This window comes from Dama dama, chromosome 28 (assembly GCF_033118175.1).
Source record: "Dama dama isolate Ldn47 chromosome 28, ASM3311817v1, whole genome shotgun sequence".
Classification (NCBI taxonomy): Eukaryota; Metazoa; Chordata; class Mammalia; order Artiodactyla; family Cervidae; genus Dama; species Dama dama.
Window position 1 is genome coordinate 47,442,386 of NC_083708.1, and position 25,276 is coordinate 47,467,661.

The 25,276-nt window shown below is 39.7% G+C and overlaps 1 protein-coding gene across 2 annotated transcripts in view; it reads left to right on the forward strand.

The window, feature by feature from the left end:
• Positions 1-11,857: 11,857 nt before the first annotated feature.
• Positions 11,858-25,276, forward strand: part of ASCC3 (activating signal cointegrator 1 complex subunit 3) — a 331,129-nt gene continuing 317,710 nt past the window's right edge. Inside the window, exon 1 of one of the 2 annotated variants that reach the window (XM_061131702.1) lies at positions 11,858-12,126. The gene's annotated coding sequence lies outside the window, so the exon portion shown is untranslated. Of the gene's footprint in view, positions 12,127-21,309; positions 21,413-25,276 lie in introns of those variants that run through there. The other variant, XM_061131703.1, reaches the window with a different exon arrangement.

Genomic DNA, 25,276 nt, shown 5'->3' on the forward strand with positions numbered 1-25,276 from the left:
TTAAAGACTAATGACAACTTTAATGCAAATTATTACTTAATAAACACCCTTCCTATACTTTTATAGGGATTTCCCATAAGAAAAGACTTTAAAATAGAGGGTGGAAATATCTCTTTCAAGTATGAACAAGCTACACAGATTAAGACCAGGGCAGCAACAACTTGAAAAAAAGATGAGTGACATATTATTCTGTTTATGTGAATTTCAAATCTAGGAAGATAATCTATATTGATAGGAATCAGAATAGTGGCTACTTTGGGTGGCTGAAGTGGGGTGAGCTGAATTGAGTGTTGACTAGGAGGGTCATAGAGTACTTTGGAGAGTTAGAAATGCTCTGTAACTTGATTTGGGAAGTAGTTACATGAGGTGGTATATGGCACTGTACAATTAAGATCTGTACACTTTAGTACATTTCAACTTTTAAAAAAGCTATACCTCAATAGAAAAATGTTAAGTCCTTAGTCATATACTAAAAGAAACATTGAGAGTAAAAGGAAAATTATATTTATTTAACAGATACTTGAGATCTTTGTGTCAGGCATTCTGTTATTACTTGTGGATACATCATAAAGCAAAAAACAGAAACGATACCTATTTATAAATGACCCAGTTAATCATTTTTAGACTTTATGCTACTATCAGCAGCTGCTTGGACTTTAATTTCAACATGTCTTTTTCTTCCAGGATTAACCCTACAAACAAACCTTTTATGATTTTGCATATGAAAGGTTTCATAAATAAATTAAGGCTATTCTTATATGCCTAGTTCAATTTTCACTATTTCCACAAAGGTTTTGTACAGAACAAAAACGTTTTGTAGCTAGAAATGGCCTACCTTTACTTTAAATTCATTTTGTACTCATAAAGTAAGCATCATACAACTCAACCCTTAATTGTTTCTGAATAGTCTTGAGTATTAAATTTGTCTTCTACCCAAACTATAAATTCTTTTAAGTTCCTTGAGACTAGAGATCACATCACATTTTTTTGGAGGGATGTTTCACACTGCTGAGTGAAGTGTGGGTTTAGTGATATATGCTTAATTACTTGTGGGTTCAGCTCAGTTCAGTTCAGTTGCGCAGTTGTGTCCAACTCTTTGTGACCCCATGGACTGCAGCACCCCAGGCCTCCCTGTCCATCACCAACTCCCAAAGTTTACTCAAACTCATGTCCATTGAGTCAGTGATGTCATCCAACCATCTCATTCTCTGTCATCCCCTTCTCCTCCTGCCTTCAATCTTTCCCAGCATCAGGGTCTTTTCATATGAGTCAGTTCTTTGCATCAGGTGGCCAAAGTATTGGAGTTTCGGCTTCAGCATCAGTCGGTCCAATGAATATTCAGGACTGATTTCCTTTAGGATGGACTGGTTGGATCTCCTTACAGTCCAAGGGACTCTCAAGAGTCTTCTCCAACACCACAGTTCAAAAGAATCAATTTTTTGGCACTCAGCTTTCTTTATAGTCCAACTCTCACATTCAAACATGACTACTGGAAAAACTATAGCTCCAACCAGATGGACCTTCTTGGCAAAGTAATGTATCTGCTTTTTAATATGCTGTCTAGGTTGATCATAGCTTTTCTTCTGACGAGTAAGCGTCTTTTAATTTCATGGCTGCAGTCATCATCTGCAGTGATTTTGGAGCCCCCTTCCCCCAAAAAAAGTCTGTCACTGTTTCCGCCTTTTCCCCATCTATTTGCCATAAAGTGATGGGACCACATTCCATGATCTTAGTTTTCTGAATGTTAAGTTTTAATGAAACTTTTTCACTTTCCTCTCACTTTTATCAAGAGGCTCTTTAGTTCTTCTTCACTTTCTGCCATAAGGGTGGTGTCATCTGCATCTCTGAGGTTACTGATATTTCTCCTGGCAATCTTGATTCCAGCTTGTGCTTCATCCAGCCCAGCATTTCTCATGATGTACTCTGCATATAAGTTAAATAAGTAGGGTGACAATATACAGCCTTGACATAATCCTTTCCCTATTTGGAACCAGTCTGTTGTTCCATGTCCAGTTCTAACTGTTGCTTCCTGATCTGCATACAGATTTCTCAAGAGGCAGGTCAGGTGGTCTGGTATTCCCATCTCTTTAAGAATTTTCCACAGTTTGTTGTGATCCACCCAGTCAAAGCCTTTGGCATAGTCAACAAAGCAAACCTAGAATGAACTTGTACTTTAGGAAGTAGAAGTACTTGTGGGTAGAATGAATGAAAACTTCACTTTGACCATATTGCACATGCTTAAGAATTGTTTAAACTTCAGGAAATAAAGTAATTACCAGTCAGGATTTCATTTTTACATTTTTTTCACTAGCTCACTTTTTAAGTGCTAGAAAGAGATAAAAGTTATTCCTGACATTCTATTCTGTTCTCTGTGGCTCAGTTCTCATAAGGGAAGAGAGGTTATTCTTATCTGTTTAATACCAGTATATTTGCTTTGAGAAGGAAAAGCATCCTGGGTGAAACATTTGTCTCCAAATATTTTGTACCTCCTGATTATTCAACTTAGGACAGAGTCACCTGAAATAAAAACTACATTTTACAGCTTCTCTTGCAACTAAGTAGGTCATGTGATTGTGAGTGACAAGTATACTTTCAGTTCCTAAAGGGACGTCGTTGGGTTCCTTCTCATCCTTTGGACTGCTACTTGGAATACGAGTAGGAGTCATCTTGCACTATTAAATGAGGACAACACCCTAGCAAGGGCAGAGTGATGAGAAGGTGCCTGCGTCCCTGGATGAAAACTGAGAAAGAAAGCTCAACAGTCTAAGATCACTCATGTATTCTGTACATGAGGCACCTATTGTTTATTGTTGTTATTGTTGTTTAGTCCCTAATTCACGTCCAACTCTGTGGCTGTATGAACTGTAGCTCACCAGCCTCCTCTGTCCATGGCATTTCCCAGGCAAGAATACTGGGGTTGGTTGCCATTTCCTTCTCCAGGGCATCTCCCTAACCCAGGGATCAAGCCCATGTCTCCTGCACTGACAGCTGAATTCTCTACCACTGTACCACTTGAGTCTCATTGTGCCATGCTGTGTTTAGTCGCTCAGTTGTGTCCAGCTCTTTGCGACCCCATGCACTGTAGTCCACCAGGCTCCTCTGTCCATGGGGATTCTCCAGGCAAGAATACTGGAGTGAGTGGTCATGTCCTCCTCCAAGGGATCTTCCCAATCCAGGGATCAAACCCAGGTCTCCTGCATTGCAGGTGGATTTTTTTTTTACCATCTGAGACACAGGAAAGCTCATTATATATAGCTTAACCAATTTCCTACCTTATCAATGGGAGTAATCAGAATGGTAACAGTTGGCACAGAATAATTCTTCCCTTCCCACACAGTGCTTTAGGGAATAAATATGCTTCAGCCCCAAATTTTGGCTGAATCACTGGCTTGCACGGAAAAAAAAAAAAAAGACCTAGCTTCTGCTATCAAAACACTAATTAAAAATGATTAGTTTTGGAGCTAAATACCCCTAATCATTTTTCACTAAAACATATACTCACACTTATCATGGGGTGTCTCTTGGCATTTGGGCAACCAATTGGACAGCAAATTAAAGTAGCCAATAAGAACTGTGTGAATAGTTCTCATTATATATTTTTATGCTGACTTTGAATAGTGTTGCTTTTTAATATCTAACCTTGACTACAACCTTGAAATGGTGTTAACCTGCATTTAGTAATATTTTATGAAAATTTAGCATATGTTATTATAAAACAATTAAATATATTCATCCACTGAGCAATTCATAATTGTAAGGCTGCCAAAAGATGAAAAACTTTCATTTTGTATCTTCAACTTGGAAATTTCTATAGCTATACATATCTCAAAGTGCCTCTGTGCTAAGCTGCTTCGGTCATGTCCGACTCTTTGTGACCCTATGGACTGTAGCCTGCCAGGCTCCTCCATCCATGGCATTCTCCAGGCAAGAATTCTGGAGTGAGTTGCCATGTCCTTCTCCAGGGCATCTTCCCAACCCAGAGATTGAAATCATGTCTCTTTTGTCTCCTGCATTGGCAAGCAGGTTCTTTACCACTAGGCCACCTGAGAAGTCCACACATCTCAATACCTTAAATGTATTCCTATATATTTCAGGATCCTCAAATTCTATTTCACAGAAAAATGTCCTTCTACCAAGATGAAGTATAACCTCCCCCATGGTCTTCAGAGCATCTTTGTCTGCCTTCACCTAATTATTTCCTTCTTTGCTTATCTCTTTCTTGGAGGTTCTTTCCCCCCATCAATCCTTACCTCTACTCTTCTATTTTAAAAACACACACAGACAAAAGTCTTTCTCAGACCCTAATATTTCTTCATGTATTGTGTTGACTTTTTAAGCAAAAATGATTATCTTCAAAGTTTTTATTTTCTCACTTCTCATTTACTTGCATATATTTGCTATATGATTCCATCTTTTTACTAAAAGTGCTTCCAATTTATCAGTCACCTAAATCTTCATGGACATTTACTCAGTGTCTACTCTCCTTGACTTTGGAGCAGGAATTAATCTTGTTGATGACTTTAAAAAATAATAATTTTGTATGTCTTTGCTTATCACTTATCTTTTTGACCGTTCTCCTTTGCTAGCTCTCTTCTCCCTCTCAATACTGGTATAATGGATACATTCTGAAAGACCCTTTTCCTGATAATAATTTTTCTGAATTTCTTTTAAGGAACTATCCCTGTCTACATTTTATCATGGCACCATTTCATTTACTACACCTTCATTTATTTTCAAACCCCTTATCTTACCAATGTAGGAGATGTAGGAGATGTGGGTTCAGTCTCCGGGTTGGGAAGATCCCCTGGAGGAGGGCATGGCAACCCACTTCAGTATTGTTGCCTGGAGAATGCAACGGACAGAGGAGCCTGGCGGGCTACAGACCATCGGGTTGCAAAGAGTTGGACATGACTGAAGTGACTTGGTATGCATGCATCATCTGTTCTATTGAATTCCCCTCTAGCACTCCTCCCCACCCCAGCATTTTCTCCACTAAGACCTTGCTCCTTGTACCCTTCTTCTTGATCCCATCTACATTGTTTTCTCTCTAGACTTGATGCACAGCCCTCTTCCATGATTTTTTCTTTGCCTTTGTCTAGGATTGATACACTTTTTTCCAGAATTCTGTGGTTTCCTCTTGGTTTTTGCCTTTATTTTGCTGGAATATATAGGAGATAACTTTTTTTTTTTAGTTTTAGTTTTTTTTTTAATTTTAGTTTTATTTGTTTTTTTCATTTATTTTTATTAGTTGGAGGCTAATTACTTTACAATATTGTAGTGGTTTTTGCCATACATTGACATGAATCAGCCATGGATTTACATGTATTCCCCATCCCGATCCCCCCTCCCACCTCCCTCCCCATCCCATCCCTCTGGGTCTTCCCAGTGCACCAGCCCTGAGCACTTGTCTCATGCATCCAACCTGGGCTGGTGATCTGTTTCACCTTTGATAGTATACTTGTTTCAATGCTATTCTCTCAGAACATCCCACCCTCGCCTTCTCCCACAGAGTCCAAAAGGTGATAACTTTCTAAAAGATCACATGGGAGGAAAGTGTTCTGTAGTTCTGCATCCTTGCTGGTTTGAAAATTACTTTTGCTTTTACAGTTCATTAATAATTTGAATGTATACAGAGCTCTAGACTGAAAAATATCTACCATTTAAATTTTGTCTTTTAGAGCCAATGCTGCTGAAGAAGTCTAATTTTTATTCCTTTGTTAGTAAAATGTCTTTTATGTTTAGAAATTTTGCAGGTTTATTATTAGTACTCCTAGTTTTTCTTTTTTTCCCCTTTTTGAAAAAAAGATCCCATTTACTTATTTATTTTTGACCATGTCAGGCCAGAGTTGCAGTGCACAGGCTTAGTTGTCCTATGGCATGTGGGATCTTAGGTCCCAGAGCAGAGATCAAACCCACATCCCCTGCATGAGAAGGCGGATTCTTAAGCACTGGACTACCAGGGAAGTCCCTCCTAGTTTTCATTCTTCATTTTTTTTCCTCACTTAAAAAAAAAAAATCTCTTTCTCTTCTACTGATTCAATGTTAGTTAGTTGGATTGGCTCTCCACAACTCTTTAATTTTTCCCATATTTTCCGTTTATGTCTTTATATCTTATATTCTAGATTTCCTTGATTTTTATCTCCAATACTTTCAATGAATTTTCTTATTTAAGTAGCCATGCTTTTAGTGTTTCAGAATTCTATTTCATTCTTTGGTTGCTCTTTTTTTCAGAGTACTTTATATCTCACAGATCCGATATATTCTGAAACCGGGGTACATAAAGTGGAGTGTTTAAAAAAAATGTTCTTTTTTAAATTTCCGGACTTTTAAGTGCTTCCTTAGGAGTTAGTTACTGTATCTGTTTTTCTGTGTCTTCTCTTTCACCGTGGTGAGTTTCCTGATTTGCCTGTTGATTCTTCATTGTAGGTTCCTATATACAAAGAGCTGGTCATCGTTGTGGTTTTCCCTTGCTTTTAGTAAGGAGGACTTCTTCCAGTTCTCTCTCTTGTGTGGAAACTCAGAATAATTAGCAAGGTTGAATAGGGAAGGGCCAGCAATGCCAGATATCAGGCTTCACTTTCTGGCAGCGAGGCAAGTAACTGGTTTTCTGGACGGTGGCCCTGAATGCCAGAATGACAGTGGTTTTGCTCTGAGTTGTTAACATGGAAGTCTTCACGTCTTCCTTACAATTTGTACAATTAATTTGAAGGAGACTTTGGGGTCTTTTGGTTTTTCTTTTTGTCTATGTGTCTTGGCCTGCTCTCTGTGTGCATGGATGAGAGAAGGAAATGTGTGTGGTGTTGATTCAGTTGTACCATATCTAGGTTATCTCCATTTTCAGCCCTTATTCTCACTTCTGCCCTTTGCCAGGCCTCCAACCAACTCTTCTGGAGCTTCTTCACTATATTTTGTTAGGCAATGGCTTTGAGTGTTATTACTAGTCAAAGCACTACTATTAGCTTTGTGATCCAGAAAACTGTTGACATTTCATTTACTTTTCTCCCCTTTGCTACCTACTCCTAACTTAAGCACATACATACAAACACATATCTTTATTCTTTGGTTTTTCTACTTCTACATTTTTATTTCAGGAATGTCTAGGAGAGACTAGCTGGCAGATTATATGCCAAGTCAATCATCTTGAACAGAAACCCAAGAATAACTCTATATTTTATAAGCACTTTTGCCATTTGGGTAAAACATATTACAGAATCATCCCTAGTTGGGTCACAGGACCACCTCTACAACATTTTTAAAAAAAATATTTATTTATTTATTTTTGGCTGTGTTTGGTCTTCGATGCTGTGGGCGCTTTTCTCTAGTTGCAGAGGGTGGGGGCTACTATCTAGTTGCAGTGCTTGGGCTTCTCATTGCAGTGGCTTCTCTTGTTGAGGAGCAGGAGTTCTAGGGCACGCAGGCTTCAATAGCAGTGGCACTTGAGCTCAGCAGTTGCGGTTCCCAGGCTCTAGAGCACAGGCTGAATAGTTGTGGCTCACAGGCTTAGTTGCTCTGAGCGATGTGGGCTCTTCCCAGATTAGGGATTGAACCCATGTCTCCTGCATTGGCAGGTGGATTGCTAACCACTGAACCACCAGGGAAGCCCTCTACAACAGTCTTATTCAAAGGGAAATAGAATTACTACCAGGGTAACGGGAGAAGCTCACATCTCTTTAGTTCTTTGGAACGCTAACAAATTCATTTTATTAAGTAAGAAAAAGGACAAAAATGGTGTTTATGTAGGCAACCAATAGTCTGTCAAGGTAGTGATCCATTTTTCCTTCCCAACATAGCTCATTAAAAAGTTTACGGAGGCTTATTTTAGGATTGAGTCTTTTATTAATCAGTATTGCCCAGCAGTTAGGTGTCAGCTCCAGGTAGGGAGCTGCACTGGGGTCCAACATAGATGGAATTTTAAGATCCAATGTTACAAACTGGAGTAAGGAAGACAGCTGGACACTGGATTGAGAATAGGTAAAACCAAAAAAGGCGTATAAGGTAAGGCTGTGGGACACTGGTGAGCTGAACAGACTTACTGGTCTTACATATTGTGATACTAAGAAATTGACGGGCTGAAAATGAGTCTGCAGCTTATTAACCCATCCCGACAACCCAGGAGGTGACAAGGCTGAGAATGAAAGGCTAACATGCTAATATGATGGAACATAGATAGGGGAGGGCCAAAAACATGGATGACTTTGTTCAGCCACTGAAAACATGTTGGAAACATCCCACCCTGAGATTTTACTTTTGAGACACTTTTGGAATAATTAGGGTAATTTTGGTCAAATGACCTAATTACATACATCACATATATAATTTATATATATGGGTTCATTGTATTGTGGCTGTTTAGTCACTAAGTTGTGTCTGACTCTTTTGCAACCCCATGGACTGGGGCCTGCCAGGCTCCTCTGTCCATGGATTCTCCAGGAAAGAACGCTGGACTGGGTTGCCATTTACTTCTCTAGGGGATTTTCCCTAACCCAGGGATCAAACCTGTGTCTCCTACATTGGCAGGTGGATTACCTACTGCTAGCTACCAGGGAAGACTCCATATGGGTTCATATTGTACATATATTGTTTTGAAAACTATTTACTCTGCTGTACATCTTAACTGTTTCCATATCAAACAATACAGATTCCACTTTATTTACAGATATGCCATAATTTATTTAAATCAACCCTCTACTGAACATTTTTTGGTATAATACATTTTTTTTAATATTAATTTTTTTTTAAATTTATTTATTTATTTATTTTTTCAGTGGGTTTTGTCATACATTGACATGAATCAGCAATAGATTTACATGTATTCCCCATCCCAATCCCCCCTCCCACCTCCCTCTCCACCCGATTCCTCTGGGTCTTCCCAGTGCACCAGGCTCGAGCACTTGTCTCATGCATCCCACCTGGGCTGGTGATCTGTTTCACCATAGATAATATACATGCTGTTCTTTCGCAACATCCCACCCTCACCTTCTCCCACAGAGTTCAAAAGTATGTTCTGTACTTCTGTGTCTCTTTTTCTGTTTTGCATATAGGGTTGTCGTTACCATCTTTCTAAATTCCATATATATGTGTTAGTAGTATAATACATTTTTAAGTACAATGAGTTTTAATTGGTTGCCCAACCACCCATTAATTTCAACCCACTATACTCAATATTGCCAAGATATTCTTACCATCCCATTTTGAAACTGCCAAATCCTGACTGCCAATAGAACTAAATCCCTTAAATTCAAAATTGAGTCTCTCTTTATAGACAGCTTTCTAGCTAGTTCTGACTTTATTCGTCACTAATTTGTAATAAGAACCTTCTATCATGGACAAACATTACACTCACCAAAGAATGCATCTGCATTCTTGTTTCCTTACCTTTGCTCAAGGCATATTTTATGGACAGGGTTCCTTTTCTTCATCAGGAATCTTTGTCATCAGACTGTCTTTCCGTTAATGTTTCAGAAAATTCCCCCAGGGACTATTAAGAATACAAAGACAGTTCTTAGAGTTCAATGAAGTATATTCACTTCTAGATCAGGACTATCTAATAGAATAAGATGCAAGTAAAAGATGCAAGTGACTCATGTAATTTAAAATTTTTCTAGTAAGCTGATTAAAAAGTAAAACTAAACAAGTGAAATTTAACTCAGTTACATACCAAATATTATTTCAACACATCATTAATCAAAGAATTAAGCTATTTTACATTTTTTTCTTTGTACTAGTCTTTAAAATCTGGTGTGTATTTCACACTTACTACATTTCTGAAATTGGACTAGCTACAAGTATGAAAGTGAAAGTCGCTCAGTCCGGTCCCACTTTTTGCTACCCCATGCAGTCCATGGAATTCTCCAGGCCAGAATGCTGGAGTGGGAAGCCGTTCCTTTCTCCAGGGGATCTTCCCAACCCAGGGATCAAACCCAGGTCTCCCGCATTGCAAGTGGAGTCTTTACCAACTGGGCCATTAGGGAAGCCCAAGAATACTTGGAGTGGGTAGCCTATCCCTTCTTCAGGGCATCTTCCTGACCCAGGAATCGAACTGGGGTCTTCTGCATTTGCAGGCAGATTCTTTTACACCTGAGCTACCATGAAAGCACATTACAAGTATAAGAATTTATATTTGGCTAGTGGCTTCCCTACTGGACAGGGCAATTCTAAATACAGTCCATTTTCAATTTCCTTCTTATCCCTTAAGTCTCTGAAACTGTGATGAGAACAATCTGTCATGTGAACTCCTAAAACTAATTGCTACCACCTCTCTTTATCATCTGGCCTTCCTTGCATTTTTTACCTTTTGATGCATTTGTCTCACAGCTAACTTGTAAATTCTAAGGCTGGAATCACGAACTGATTGACTTTCCAGGTTGTAAACACCTTTAACAAAACCATCAACTGATTCTTCTCTTGATGCCTGGCTCTCCGGCACGTAGGTCCTGTTAAGTAAACCTTCACAATCTACTTAAAAGTCAAATCCAGTGGTCAAGGCAACCATGTAACCTAAAGCAGACACCTTCTCTGGTGAGTGCTAGAAGGGGATCTTCTTCTCAGGATCTGAAATCTATTTCTCTCAACTATGCATCTCTTGAGACCATGAAACAAACCTATGTCACATGAAGAGTTTTTACATATTTGGAGACAGTCCCAGTAGCTTTTGTTCTATGAGAATCTTCCCAAGTTCAGACAGTACTTCATCTGTCATGCTTTTGAGAACTCGTCATCATTTTCCTCTTCTTTGAAATAGTTCCAGCATCTCTGAGGTCTTCTTGAAGTGTTTGATCTAGAACTGAACGGCAGAACCCCAGAATTAACAGTTGGGCCAGTGAAATGTATAATTGGATCACTACTGGCAGCCTCTATAAAACACGGTTCTATGAGCCATCAAGGCACATTCCTTACAAGAATATGTATGGAAGAGAAAGAAGAAGCCACAACACGTTATCAACTCGTACCATCTTTGCATGCTCGGCTTTTAGTCTAGAATTGTACACACATGCGAAGAGCTGACTCATTTGAAAAGACCCTGATGCTGGGAAAGATTGAGGGCAGGAGGAGAAGGGGACGACAGAGGATGAGATGTTTGGATGGCATCACCGACTTGATGGACATGGGTTTGGGTGGACTCCGGGAGTTGGTGATGGACAGGCAGGCCTGGCGTGCTGCGGTTCATGGGGTCGTAAAGAGTTGGTCAGGACTGAGCGACTGAACTGAACTGAATTGTACACACATACTTGAGGTTAGTTTTTCTTAACCTCTTCCTGATTTTCAACTGAGCCAGGTAATCTCCAGGCATTTTGTTTTTGGTGGGGTTCGTCAGACAAAAGGACCAACTAGAAGACGTAACTTCGAGAAAACTAAACTGAGAATCAGAAAGCTTAAGGAAGGCGGAACTTGAGAGCAAGGAATCATGCATAAAGTGACCAGCGGCCAGGATTTCTGGCTGGTGATGACAGTGGCAATTACCTTGGTTCTTCGCTCATACTCAGGGCTCCTCTCTCCTTTATTTGTAAAAGGCGTTACTTCCTCCAGGTCTTCGTCGGACACGACTGAGCGACTGAACCGAGCCTCCAGGTCTTCGCTTTACAAATGGGTGAGGAGAAGATGAGGCCGATCCAACTGGAGAGAAAGACGCTCAGGTAATCAGGAGGTGGCAGGAGCGGCGTGGTGACGGCAACCTCCACACCCGGAATCCCAGGAGCGCGCGCACGCGCGCCCGCCCCAGAGCCCGCCCTCGCTGCCGGCCGGGTCCCGATCGGAGCTCCGCGGCGGGGGGCGGGGCGGCGGCGCGCGCGCGCGGGCGGGGTGGGGCCGAAGGAGCCGACGTGCGACGTTGGCGCCGCTGCGGGCGGGTGACGTGTAGGCCCGCGCCTGCTCCGCCCCCTCCCTGCCCGCCGGGGCTGTGGGTCTGTCCCGCGGCCGAGCCGTCTTCGTGGACCCTGCCCCCGGACTGGGACGGATCCGGCTAGGCCGGCCTGGAGTGCGGACGAGGGCGCGGCGGGAAAGTTGCCCTCTGGCCTTCTCTGCCCTGCCCTCCGCCCCCCACCCGGCGTGGGAAGTAAAGACCAAACCGAAAGGGAGGGAGGCAGGAGCTGGCGGAGTGATGGGAAGCGCTTGAAGCGGGGCCGAGAGGTGAGGAGGGGGACGTGGGAGGAAACGGGGAAGCAGGCCGGAGGCGGGGCCGGGGCGCCCCAGGTGCGGTGGTCTCTCGGCCCCGGAGGCGAGCCCGGACCTGTCATTCCTCTCTCGGCCTGAGACTTTTCCGTGGTCTCTGATAGTCTCGTCCTGCGCCTGAAATGTGCAGGGTGGGGGTGGGGATCAAAACATGAACACGGCCACATGTTGCCAGGCTGTTAGGCCACACGGTGATGACCAGGTGCGTGCTTTTGCCCCCTGTGCGTGAGTAGTTTGTTTTCATTAATTTTCTTTTTTTCTTTACAAAAAATGTAATAACTTTTTCATTTTCTTCACGTGGACTTTGGAGAGAAGTCAACTTCCCAGTATTTTTTACTTTCACACTGAACAGTAAATAAACTGGATAGGGAGTGGACCATGGTGAATTGTGGATGAATTTAGCAATCGAGGAATCTAGAATGTTATTTTGAAGAAAGTGTGTTGTATGTGTGAGCATGCTGCGATGTCGTGGGTACGTGGGCAGTTTTTTTTTTATTTTGAATAGGCTTCTTATCACACACTAACTTGTTCACTGATTGCAGTGTGCTCGTGTATTTTGCTCTTTGGTTTAAAAGAAACATCATTTTAGTGGTAGCTAAAAGTTTAATACGAATAGCATCACATGTGCAGTTCAAACTAGTAATCATTTTTTATTTCTTTCCCTAAGTAAAATTAGACTTGAGTAGCTGTTTTCTCCATCACCACATTTCATGTTTCATAGACTGAAATCATCTTTCCGACTTTTCAAAATGTTCTTAAAAGTTGAGGATTCAACTTTTGATTTCCAGTCTGGATTGTGCTCCTGTTCATATATCTTTTATTTTTAATGGTGGTTATAGTAATATTCTTGCATAAGAAAAATACTCCTCAGAGATGCCAGTTAAGTGTAAGCTAAACAGTGTTATTAGAGTGAATTGGGGCTTCCCTGGTGGCTCAGAAGGTAAAGCATCTGCCTGCAATGCGGGAGACCTGGATTCGATCCCTGGGTCGGGAAGATCCCTTGGAGAAGGAAATGGCAACCCACTCCAGTACTCTTGCCTGGAAAATTCCATGGATGGAGGAGCCTAGTGTGCCACAGTCCATGGGGTGGCAAAGAGTCAAACACGACTGAGCGACTTCACTTTTTTTCTTTCTTTATTTTTCATGTCTTATCCTTGTGATTCCCTGCTGTATAGTTTTAGTTTTCTTTAATTCATCATTCACTTATTTATGTCTTTCTATTTGCCAGGCACTATGCTAGGCCTAGGCAATCAAGAGAGACAGGATGTCTGTACTTAGGAAACTTTCTATAGTCCTTCCTCCTTCTAATAGAGACTTGATTAGGGTTCCTCCTCATGCCACGGATATCTAGTTGACAAAAGCAAGGCTTTTGCAAGAAAAAGTTACTGTCAGTGTTTATATATAAAGTGGCATTGAAAGAGGAGCAGATCATTTTACTTGAACAGCATGACTTGTTCTGTTTTTGATCAAAAAGATAGTATGCATGCTTGTGTTTTGCTGGTTAAGAGGAGTAAGTTTTCTTTTGGACAAGTTGGCTTAATTATAAAATTCAGAATTAGAAGTCAGTTTCTACCTGAAAAATAATACTTAAACATTAAAAATGTATTTAAAGTAATTTTTCCAGTTTTTACATTGGTCTGTTGGTCTATGTGTTCAGTTCAGTTCAGTTCAGTCGCTCAGTCGTGTCTGACTCTTTGCAACCCCATGAATCACAGCACGCCAGGCCTCCCTGTCCATCACCAACTCCCAGAGTTTACCCAGACTCATGTCCATCGAGTTGGTGATGCCATCCAGCCATCTCATCCTCTGTTGTCCCCTTCTTCTCCTGCCCCCAATCCCTCCCAGCATCAGGGTCTTTTCCAGTGAGTCAACTCTCCGCATGAGGTGGCCAAAGTATTGGAGTTTCAGCTTCAGCATCAGTCCTTCCAATGAACACCCAGGACTGATCTCCTTTCGGATGGACTGGTTGGATCTCCTTGTAGTCCAAGGGACCTCAAGAGTCTTCTCCAACACCACAGTTCAAAAGCATCAATTCTTCGGTGCTCAGCTTTCTTCACAGTCCAACTGTCACATCCATACATGACCACTGGAAAAACCATAGCCTTGACTAGATGGACCTTTGTTGGCAATGCAATGTCTTTGCTTTTTAATATGCTATCTAGGTTGGTGATAACTGTCTATGTGTTAATAACTTGTAATTCATTAGAGTAATTCATAGTAGTTCTGTGCTCTGAGCATTTCCATCAGAAATATGTATACTACCTGTTGACTGAAGTACCTTTGTTGTCCAATGTACCTGCCATGGGGCAGCAGTTACCAGCAGCCCTTTCAGTACAGAACAGTCTTGCTGTGTTGTTACTGTTCAGTCACTAGGTTGTTTACCGTTCTTTTGTGACCCCATGGACTGCAGCATGCCAGACTTCCTGTCTTGATGTAATGTGGCAGTTTTCAACTTTGAGCAGATGTCTACCTGAAACTGAAATTTTAGCAAACACATTTATGGAAAGAAAAAGTGCTTAATCACCAAGGAGGAGAGAATAAAGTGTTTGTGTTTGCTCAGTTGTGTTCTACTCTTTAGGACCCCCATGCAATGTTGTCTTCCAGGCCCCTGTGTCCGTGGAATTTTCTAGGCAAGAATATTGAGGTGGGTTGCCATTTCCTTCTCCAGGGGATCTTCCCCACCCAGGGATTGAACCTGTTTCTCCTGCATTGGCAGGCGAATTCTTTACCATTGAGCTACCTGGGAGTATGTGTTTAATAATTATCCAAAGGCAGACTTTTGTGTTTATCTCCTACATTATACTTTAAAGTTACTTAAAATAGTTACTTATTTCTTTTGCGTGGTATAATATCTAGCACATGGTTGACAGACCCATGTAAATGTTCGTTCATTCAATATGTACCATCTCATTTGAGTATTTTGTGGTTAGAGGGGCAAGTGAATATTTTTGAGTGAGTTTGTCTACTGTTTGTTCATTTTCCTGCTGTGTTGGCTTATAATAATGTCTTATAGACATATTTATATTTCTGAAACTCTCTGTGTTTCAGAGGTAGTGCAGTTAAACTTGAGTATTCTGGTTTAATCAGATTATTCAGCCTGAAAGGGGCATAAAAAAATCATTTTGTAACCCTCTTTATTTTATTGATCAGAAAATTGATACCTTGAGAAGTTAGCTGCTTTTCTGCCATCAAACAAATTGACTTCTGAACTAATTTACCTTTATTTTTATTCTGTTTCTTCCCACTGTATTCTACCTCTAAGAAATTGTTATTTGAGTAGAATAATCCTTGGGACCTTTGTAAATTAGATTCCCATTTTGTCTTCCTGGTGCTGGAGTTTGGGGCTAGTTTTTCTCCACTCCTGTGATTTCTTCTTTAAGGAGAATTCATAGGAATTGCATTTGTTATCAGAGGTTTGAACTGACATGGAAAATAAGGGTGGGAATTTGGAAAGATACATAATTTAAAAATGTAATATGTAAGAAATTTTCAGGTAATAAGATTCTCGGGATATGTTTTAATAAGATAATTGGGAAGAAATATTTATATTTGAAGTAGAAAAAGTTCACAGCTACTTATTTAGTGTCTAAACCAAAGATAGTTAAACAACTAAATCATAATTTTGGGAAGTGGTGTCTGGAAACGTCTATTTTCAAGTGAATTCCCAATGATTCCAGTGCAACCAGTTCATATTGTTGAAGGACTTCATGTTAAAGCATATGAATTCAAGAGCCTCTTAATTATAGATAATATCTATTAAAACAGAACTTCAAAAGAAGGAAGGTAATTTATCTTAGGAATGTGGAGTAGTTAGGGAGGCAGTTGATAATGTTTTCCAGCATTTTCAAAGACTTGCTAGGTTAATTTCAAATGAAGTGAGTGACTAGCAAGTTCCTCAGTGTGTGTAGCTAAGAAACCTGGCATGTGAATTTGATAAAGGAAAACTACATTCCATTTCAAGGGAGGAAATTCTTGTTTACTGATGAGACAATTTGAGTTTGTGGAAGAATTCTTGAAAGTGCATAAAATGTTCAACAGGCTAATCAAAAGTAACAATATAAAAATAGTAAATTCTATTCTTATTTATAAATACAAATAGATACAGTTTCATCTTGATTCAAGAGATTTAATTATAAAATTCTACATAAATAATTTATAAGAAGAAATTAATGTTAAGGGCAGGTCACAATTTGCAAAAATGATTTCAGTGCACCTTTCCCCAGGGCACATGCCTCTTCTAAAATGTTCAGTTCAGACGCTCAGTCGTGTCCCACTTTTTGCGACCCCATGAACCGCAGCATGCCAGGCCTCCCTGTCCGCCTACCGTCCTACTTGGGTTTCTCTTACCTTGAATGTGGGGTATCTCTTCGCGGCTGCTCCTTACCTTGGACGTGGGGTGGCTCCTCTCGGCTGCAGCCCCTGACCTCGGGCGTGGGGTGGCTCCTGCTTTAAGTAGTACCTCTGTCACCAAGGGGGCCCATTAAATATTCTTTTTGAGCATTCTTTAAGGAGTGAAGGAAGCTTTGCAAAAATATTAGCAATGCTTTTACTCTGGGGATTGGAGTAGTGAGGAATAACCTAACAATCACTTCTGGAAGACTTCACAGTAATACTCTGAGTACACATTGAACAGATATTTATTGAGTTCCTTGGCACAGGCCAAGAACTTTGCCAGGTACCAAAGAGAAGAAGATATACATTAGTTATGCCCTCTTGGAGATTATAGTCAAGATGTTGGCTCTGTGAGACTGTTCAGTGTAATTCCTTAAGGCAAGGACAAATACTAATGCATGGCCACTGACTGCTCTCCTGGCCATCAGAAGTTAGAAAAGTAGAGGCCTTGTCGCTGATTAAAAAGGTGAAAAAGCTGTTATCCTAAGTCACAGATTTTGGCAATCAGCTCAGAAAGAAAACGGAGTGGGTTTTAGAGAGGTTTAAGGTTGCTTGACCTAACACCAAGCTTTGAGAACTCTTCTGTTTGTATTTATCAGAAACGGAGCACAGGAAGAACACGGCTGAAATTCTAAGTCCAAGGACGTTTCACTGCATTTCTTGACAGTGTTTGGTATAGTTGACCATATCGCTTGTTTAAAACTTATCCTTCCCTTATCCTAACCCCAGTCTGGCCGCACTTGACCTTCTGCTGTTCAGAATCTCCTTTATAGACCTTACCCAGCCCCCTCACCCCCTGCTTTTTCTGTAAAGACTTGTGTGTCTCCGCCATCTGCTGTCTTGTCTTCTTTAGTCTTCACATAAATCCTTGGGTGACTTTCATCAGTTTCCGTGGTATTCCTTATGATTCTCATGTTAGTATTCAGACCTCTCTCCTGAACTTCACACCTGAATATTCAGTCCCTGCTGACCATTTCTACTTGAATGTCATATGGGCATCTTTAGACTCACCCTGTTTGAGGTTGAACTCATGATATTCTGATCTAGTTTTGTGAATTATGTCATCACCTGATCTATTAATGTGGAAGTCAACTGTGGTCCTCGCCTCCTTCCCCACCACAGATAAAAATAATCAGACTAAGCCAAATAGATTTGATTGGATTCCTCCACTTTCCTCTAATTCACTACCACTACAGTTGGTGGCTCAGAGGCTGAAGCATCTGCCCGCAATGCAGGAGACCTGGGTTCGATCCCTGGGTTGGGAAGATCCCCTGGAGAAGGAAATGGCAACCCACTCCAGTATTCTTGCCTGGAGAGTCCCATGGATGGAGGAGCCTGGTGGGCTATAGTCCACGGGGTGGCAAAGAGTTGGACAGGACTGAGCGACTGCACTTTCACTTTCACGGTTCAGGATCTCTCATCTCTTCTTCTGGATTACTCTGACAACCTCATAGTGTCTTTCTGCTTCAGGTCTTGCCTTCCTGTGGTCCGTTTTCTTCTCCGCAGTCATGGTGTGTGTGTGCGTGCTTAGGGGCTTCAGTTGTGTCCGACTCTCTGCAACCCTGTGGACCATGGCCTGCCAGGCTCCTTTGTCCATGGGATTCTCCAGGCAAGTAATCCTTATTAAACACAGTTCAAGTCAGTAACTCTTCCTGAGATTTCTTTACTATTAAGAGAGTTTCCAAACAACATGACTCACAAGGCCCTGATGACCTCATTCCCACCTGTCTCTCCAGCCCCATCTCCTGCCACATTACATACTCCTTGACCACTATGCTCCAGTCATCTATTTAGTTCTTTGAATGTGGAATGTTCTCACTTCTCATCAGGAGTGTGTGTACCCGACTGACCCCTCATCCCTGTTGTTTCAAGGAAGGAAGGTACTTTTTCTTCCCAGTTTCCTTTTGTGCTAGGCTGGATGCACCTGCTTTGTGTTCCGAAAACACTCATTACTGCCCTCTTTGAGAGCCAGCAGTCTTACTCTGTATTGCGATAGTTTACCTCGTTGGATTGTCTTCTGCCCCAGACTGTGAGATTACCCTCTGGAAGTTTCCTTTTTCACCCTTGGGAGCCTGCTGTTTCTCAGGTCATTGCAGCTGCCCTTACAGATGCTCAGTTAAGGCGTGTCACCACTACAGACTTGTCTAATCTTTTTCTTTGTGTTCATTCTTCTCATTTAAGCTTTTAAATAGTTGATACCTCTTTTAAAAATCTGGAGACCTCTTATTAATTTTTACTCTTAAGAAGATTCAGTGTTTACCAGAAGAGTTAGGGAAGACAGATATTTGAATATTCAGAGTAGTGTCTCCAAATACGGGGTGCAGAGTTAAATTTGGGTTTCAGGTAAGCAACAGCTGTTTTTTTCTTTCTTTTTTTTTTTTAGTATAACTATATCCCATTTAAGTATGTCTCAAATATTGCATAGGCCATATTATAATAAAAGAATGATTTGTTAAACAACCTGAAATTCATATTTAACCATGCATTTTATATTTTTATCTGGCAACTGTAACTTACAAAAAAAGTTTGTGTGATTCTTAGTCTGAGAGCATAGACACAAAGGTAAATTGGGTCTCTTGAAAATGTAATCCTGATGTTAATCATACATTAACTCCAATGATCAAGAAGAGAGAGATGTCTCAAGAAACCGATGCTGTTAAAAAAAAAAAAGAAACTGATGCTGTGCCTGAATATTTTTTTAAAATATAAGTTGAACAATGGAGAAAGAGTGCACAGACTAAGAATGAATTAAAGAAAAGTGAATTTGTAGAACCTGTGATGTGTATCCTTGAAGAAACACTGAGGTTAGCGAAGACGGTTTTTAAGCTACATTCAGCAGTGTTTCTTGGGGCAATTACTAGGATGTTAAAAGAGAAAATAGATTTAATTAACTGCTAAATTCTCTTCCTTCTTTTATGCTGAGGAGAATGGAGAATGGACTCTCTCTGGATTGGAAATGGCAGAATTGATTTGGTTAAATGGAATTGAAGTACATTATGGGTGGCAATATTAAAAGAGCACCCAGGTGTTCAGTGTTAAGTGTCGTAAGCCAAAGCATTTTCAGTAATGCTTTCAGAACCTGTGATTTGCTAGACATTCAGTTTGATGCTTTCACAACTCTTCTGTCTCTTACTAGGCTTCTGTGTTTATTTAAAACTTAATTAGGGAGGGAGGTTCAAGTGGGATATACATATACCAATGGCTGGTTCATGTGAATGTATGGCAGAAACCAACAGAATATTGTAAAACAATTATCCTTCAGTTAAAAATAAATAAACTTAATTAAAGCTTTAATTTTGATATATTTCCAGAATATGGAAAATGTTCAGAAAATAATGTAACACACATTGCCATGCAGATATAACAAGGAGTCATTTTTGCCTTAGTTGCTTCAATTCTTCTCCTGAAAAGTGTTGCTCATTTTTTCTTTTTCTTCTGTCACTTCTCTGCTGCCTCAGTCTGTTACCTTGAAGCTGGTGTATAAAGTTCTCATGCATGTTTCTACGTACTTCTGTGTGACAGGATATAAGCCAAGGCTTAATGAGGGGTATTGGTGGGAAGAAATGGTACTGATTACCTTGGTGAAGAGAACATTTAAAGTGAGATGACAGGTTTATATCTAGAAGTCATTTATGTGAAAAGAGTACTTAACTTTGAAAACTCCCTGACATTAGACAGTACAGATAATTTTTTTTAAAGTACTTTTAAGATCAGAAATCAACATCTAGTACTTAGTGACCCAGATACTTTGTGATTTATACTTACATGGAGATTTTTATAAACCACTAAAAAACATTGATGTTCAGCCTCTACAGATGTCATTTTTATTAAACAATCAATAACTATCATGATTTTCCTGGTATCTTTACTGTAAAAATGGTTAACTAGCAATCTTTAGAGAAATGACTCTATTTAACATTTTGTAAATAGCACATCCCATAATATTTAAGACATCAGAGAAAGTGAATTTTAAAAATATGTTCCTTGTGTTTTGATGTTTTTTGAAGCATGTTTCCTTTAATAATTATGTTCTAAAAAAGGTTGGAGATGTCATTGTCAAAACTTATTTTTTTCTATGAAATGTAGTATATGTAATTTGTTGGTAAGAAAAATGGCTTAGCAAGTAAAAATATAAGAAAGAAGGAGAAATACGGGTCTGAACCTTTCAGACATCTTTCGGTTTAGGAAGCTGTGAGTAACAGAGTATGGAGTGAGAGTTCAGCTCAGAAGAGGGTACAGAAAGTATTCTTATTAACTGTGTTTGTCAGGGTACATTTCTGACTAATACAGAGTGAAAGAGAGTACCCTCTTTTAGTAATTAAGTTTTTAATTCAATAAGATTGAAACAAACAGTTCAGACCAGAATGTTAAGTAACGATCCTGGCAATACATTCTTTCAGAAAGACTAAGTAAAGCATGCATTGCACTAAATAACATGTAACTACGATAAAATTCTTATTATGTATTCTAATTTGTAATGCCCAATGAGTTAGTAATTTCCTTTTCTGTTTTTATATTTCTTGTTTACAACATAAATTCACCTCAGTCCTGTTGTTAATGCCTACTTTTTCTCTACTTTAGAGAGAGGGGTAGAGATTTCATCTGCTATCTTGAGGTACGTGCCAACTTCTTTGACATAGTGTCGAGGTAGGGCTATTCAAGAATTTCCTCTACACAAAATAGTAAATAAAGATCAAAGCCATTATACTCTTTGATAAATTTTTTTTTTTTTTTTTTTTTTTTTTAGGATTTGGCATGTAAAAACTATCAGATTTCTAAAAGATCACTGGAGCTCATATTTGGGAATGTGGTACCACCATATAATTGTGGTACAAAGGAACAAGTGTACAAGGTTAGGAAAATGCTTTCTCTACACAGCTAAAGCTGACTCCAGAGCATCACTTGAGTTTTGAATTTGGTGTATGAGGGTACCTTATGAGAGGTTTCAGTTAAACTAATCTTCTCAGGGCTCATTAGGGGACAGGAACAGAGTCCCTGAGTCAGTCTATCCAGAGGCCCATAGATTGGGGTGGAATGAGACTTTTGCCTTTTTCAGCTAATTTGGGCGCAACCTTTTCTACTGGAATGAAAGGAAAATATGTACTGCCTTGTATGTAGTGGGTCTGCTCCCTGCCTTCTCTGGAATATGTGTGCTGGTTTGTTCCTTGGGCGGTGTTCTTCCTGGCTATTCTTCTTCTCATCTGTGCTGATATGTTATTCTTGCCATATATTGTCCCAGGAATATTTAAAAGAAAGGCTTTTCTTATCCTTTGTTAAAATTAAAATTAATATAACCTTGGAGGTCTTCTGTAGACTCTTAGGTTAATAGTTATGAGCCTGTCTAGGTTGTCTCCCCTATCTGTGGTTGGTAAACCTGGAGTTAATGTAAGTCAGTAGTTGGAGGGAAAAGTTAGAGAACAAGAATCTTACACAGGTACATTTTATTCTTAACAAGCCATTATAGATTTTGATTCATATGAAAGGTGTATATGTTGTGATTGTTTGTTGTTCAGTCGCTAAGTTGTGTCCGACTCTTTGTGACCCCATGAACTGCAGGACATCAGGCTTCCCTGTTCTTCACTATCTCCCAGAGTTTGCTCAGACTCATGTCCATTGAGTCAGTGATGCCATCCAACCATCTCATCCTCTGTTGCCCACTTTTCTTCCTGTCCTTAATATTTCCTAGCATCAGGGTCTCTTCCAGTGAGTTGACTCTTTGCATCAGGTGGCCAGAGTGTTGGAGCTTCAGCATCAGTCCTTCCAGTGAATATTCAGAATTGATTTTCTGTAAGACTGACTGGTTTGATGTCTTTGCTATTGAAGGGACTCTCAAGAGTCTTCTCCAACACCGCAGTTCAAAAGCATCAACTCTTTGGCACTTACCTTGCTTTAGGGTCCAACTCTCACATCTATACCTGACTACTGGAAAAACCATAGCTTTGTCTCTATGGACCTTTGTTGGCTAAGTAATGTCTCTGCTTTTTCATACGCTAAATTTGTCATAGCATTTCTTCCAAGGAGCAAGCATCTTTTAATTTTGTGGCTGCAGTCACCATCTGCAATGATTTTGGATTTTCAAAAAACTAAGATCAAGGCATCTGGCCCCATTACTTCATGTCAAATAGATGGGGGGAAAGTCTATCACTGTTTCCACTTTCCCCCCATCTATTTGACATGAAGTAATGGGACCAGATGCCTTGATCTTAGTTTTTTGAATGTTGAGCTTTAAAGCCAGTTTTTTTCACTCTCCTCTTTCACCTGCAGCAAGAGGTTCTTTAGCTCCTCTTCACTTTCTGCCATTAGAGTGGTATTATTTGCATATCTGAGGTTGTTCATATTTCTTCTGGCAATCTTGATTGCAGCTTGTGTGTCATCCTGCCCAGCATTTCTCATGATGTACTGTGCATATAAGTTAAATAAGCAGGGTGACAATATACAGCCTTGATGTACTCCTTTCCCAATTTGGAACCAGTCTGTTGTTCCATGTCCAGTTCTAACTGTTGCTTATTGACCTGCATACAGATTTCTCATGAGGCAGGTAGAATGGTCTGGTATTCCCATCTCTTTAAGAATTTTCCACAGTTTGTTGTGATTCACATAGTTAAAGGCTTTAGCGTAGTCAATGAAGCAGATTTTTTTTTTTTTTAATTCCTTTGCTTTTTCTATGATCCAGTGGATGTTGGCAATTTGATCTATGGTTCCTCTGCCTTTTCTAAGTCCAGCTTGTACATCTGGATTTTCTCTGTTCACATGCTGTTGAAGCCTTGCTTGAAGGATTTTGAGCATTACATTGCTGGCATGTGAAATGAGCACACTTGTATGGTAGTTTGAACATTCTCTGGCGTTGCCTTTCTTTGGGATTGGAATGAAAAGTGGCCTTTTCCACTGCTGAGTTTTCCAAATTTGTTGGCATATTGGGTGCAGCACTAACAGCATCATCTTTTAGATTTTGATTCGTAAAGGAAAAAAAAATGTATCTGTGTGTACTTATTTATCTTTTCTGTGCTTTCTCAGTTCTCCATGTTCCAGGTGTGTCTCCTGATTTGATTGGAAACTATTCAAGATCCATTGCTTCTTGCTTAAGAATGAGTTAAGATCTAAAGTGAACTTGTTTGGTGAAGATTATGAATAGTTACAAATTTCCCTTGAAAGTCCTTTAGGAGGACACCAGGTTGTGAAAACCTACTCTCTCTCAATATGTCATATGCAACCACATTTTTCCTCTAAACTTGGGACATATCATAGTTTCTGAGGATGAACAAGATGAAAAAGTTGGCTTGTGTTTAATGGCCATGTTGTATATTTTTTGAAAAAGGGAACTTGGTTTTAAACCTTGGAGTCCTGCAGTACAGCCGGATTCTCAGTTGGATATGCAAGTAGTTATTGAAACAGACCTAAGGGAGCATCATATTCTTGTTGCTCACCCCCATTCACTCAAGAGTGTGTGTTGAGTGTGTGAAATAGTGGACAGAATCTCTAGCCTTAGTGTTTGTGTCTGTCTATACCTTGTATTTTGTCTCCTTTGTTAGATTCAGATAATTAAATACACCTAAGATGTGACTTCACATTAACCTATTGGTGGCATAAGGTACAAGACAAGTAAGGAATACAAGTTCAGTACAAGTAACTAAAATTTTTCTTCAGGATTTACCATGAAAAAAATTACCTCCTTTTTTTTTTTCTCATTTATTTTTATTAGTTGGAGGCTAATTACTTTACAGTATTGTAGTGGTTTTTGCCATACATTGACATGAATCAGCCATGGATTTACATGTCTTCCCCATCCTGCACCCCCTACCCACCTCCCTCCCCATCCCGTCCCTCTGGGTCTTCCCAGTGCACCAGCCCTGAGCACTTGTCTCATGCATCCAGCCTGGCCTGGACTTTTGAAATGGTATAATAAAGGATTTTATATATATGTATGTGTGTATATATATATTATATCTATTAAGCCTTATTTTTCTGAATTCTGATTTTAACAGTGTTAATTATATCTATATCACAACTTGATTTTTTTAAACAGGTGAATTAAAATATAAATATTTCAGCATTTTCTAAAAGGTATTGTCTGTGGGCATATAATTCTGTTTTAGCTATTGAAATCTTAAATTCTAATTTTTGCTCCATTCACAGCCTCATCCATCTTTTCAGTGTTTTTATCCCTTACCTACATTATATCTCTTTTAATTTTTTTCCCCCTCCTAATAATTACCTGGTATTCGTGACCACCAATAAGCAATTGCTTGACTTTATACTCATTAGGAAATATAGTTTGTTTCTTCTTGATCTTTTGTTATTTATTTGTAATTAAAAATACTGTAACTGTATTTTCCTAAAGTTGCTATCAAGCAGTTGGACCCTTAGAGTTGAGAAACATGGGTTTGGAATGTGAAAAATAAATCTTATAATTTTTAATGTGCTACTTCAGAATAATGTGTACTAGAATTCTGGCTTACTGATTATTGGTTAATATTATTTCACAAAGGGAAATACATTGCTGTCAGATATTTTTCTTCCCTACTTGAATGTTAGAAAGGGCAGTTAACTTCTTCAAGACAGTTTCTGTTTATCTGTTTCTGTATATCTGTCAATATATCTAATTGACGGTCTAAAGGCTCATTCAGATAACCATAGCGGGGTACTTCAGGGAATAGGGAAAAAAAAGAAAAAGTGACTTCTAGGCTTTCGCTCTTTTAGAAAGATAGATATATATGTT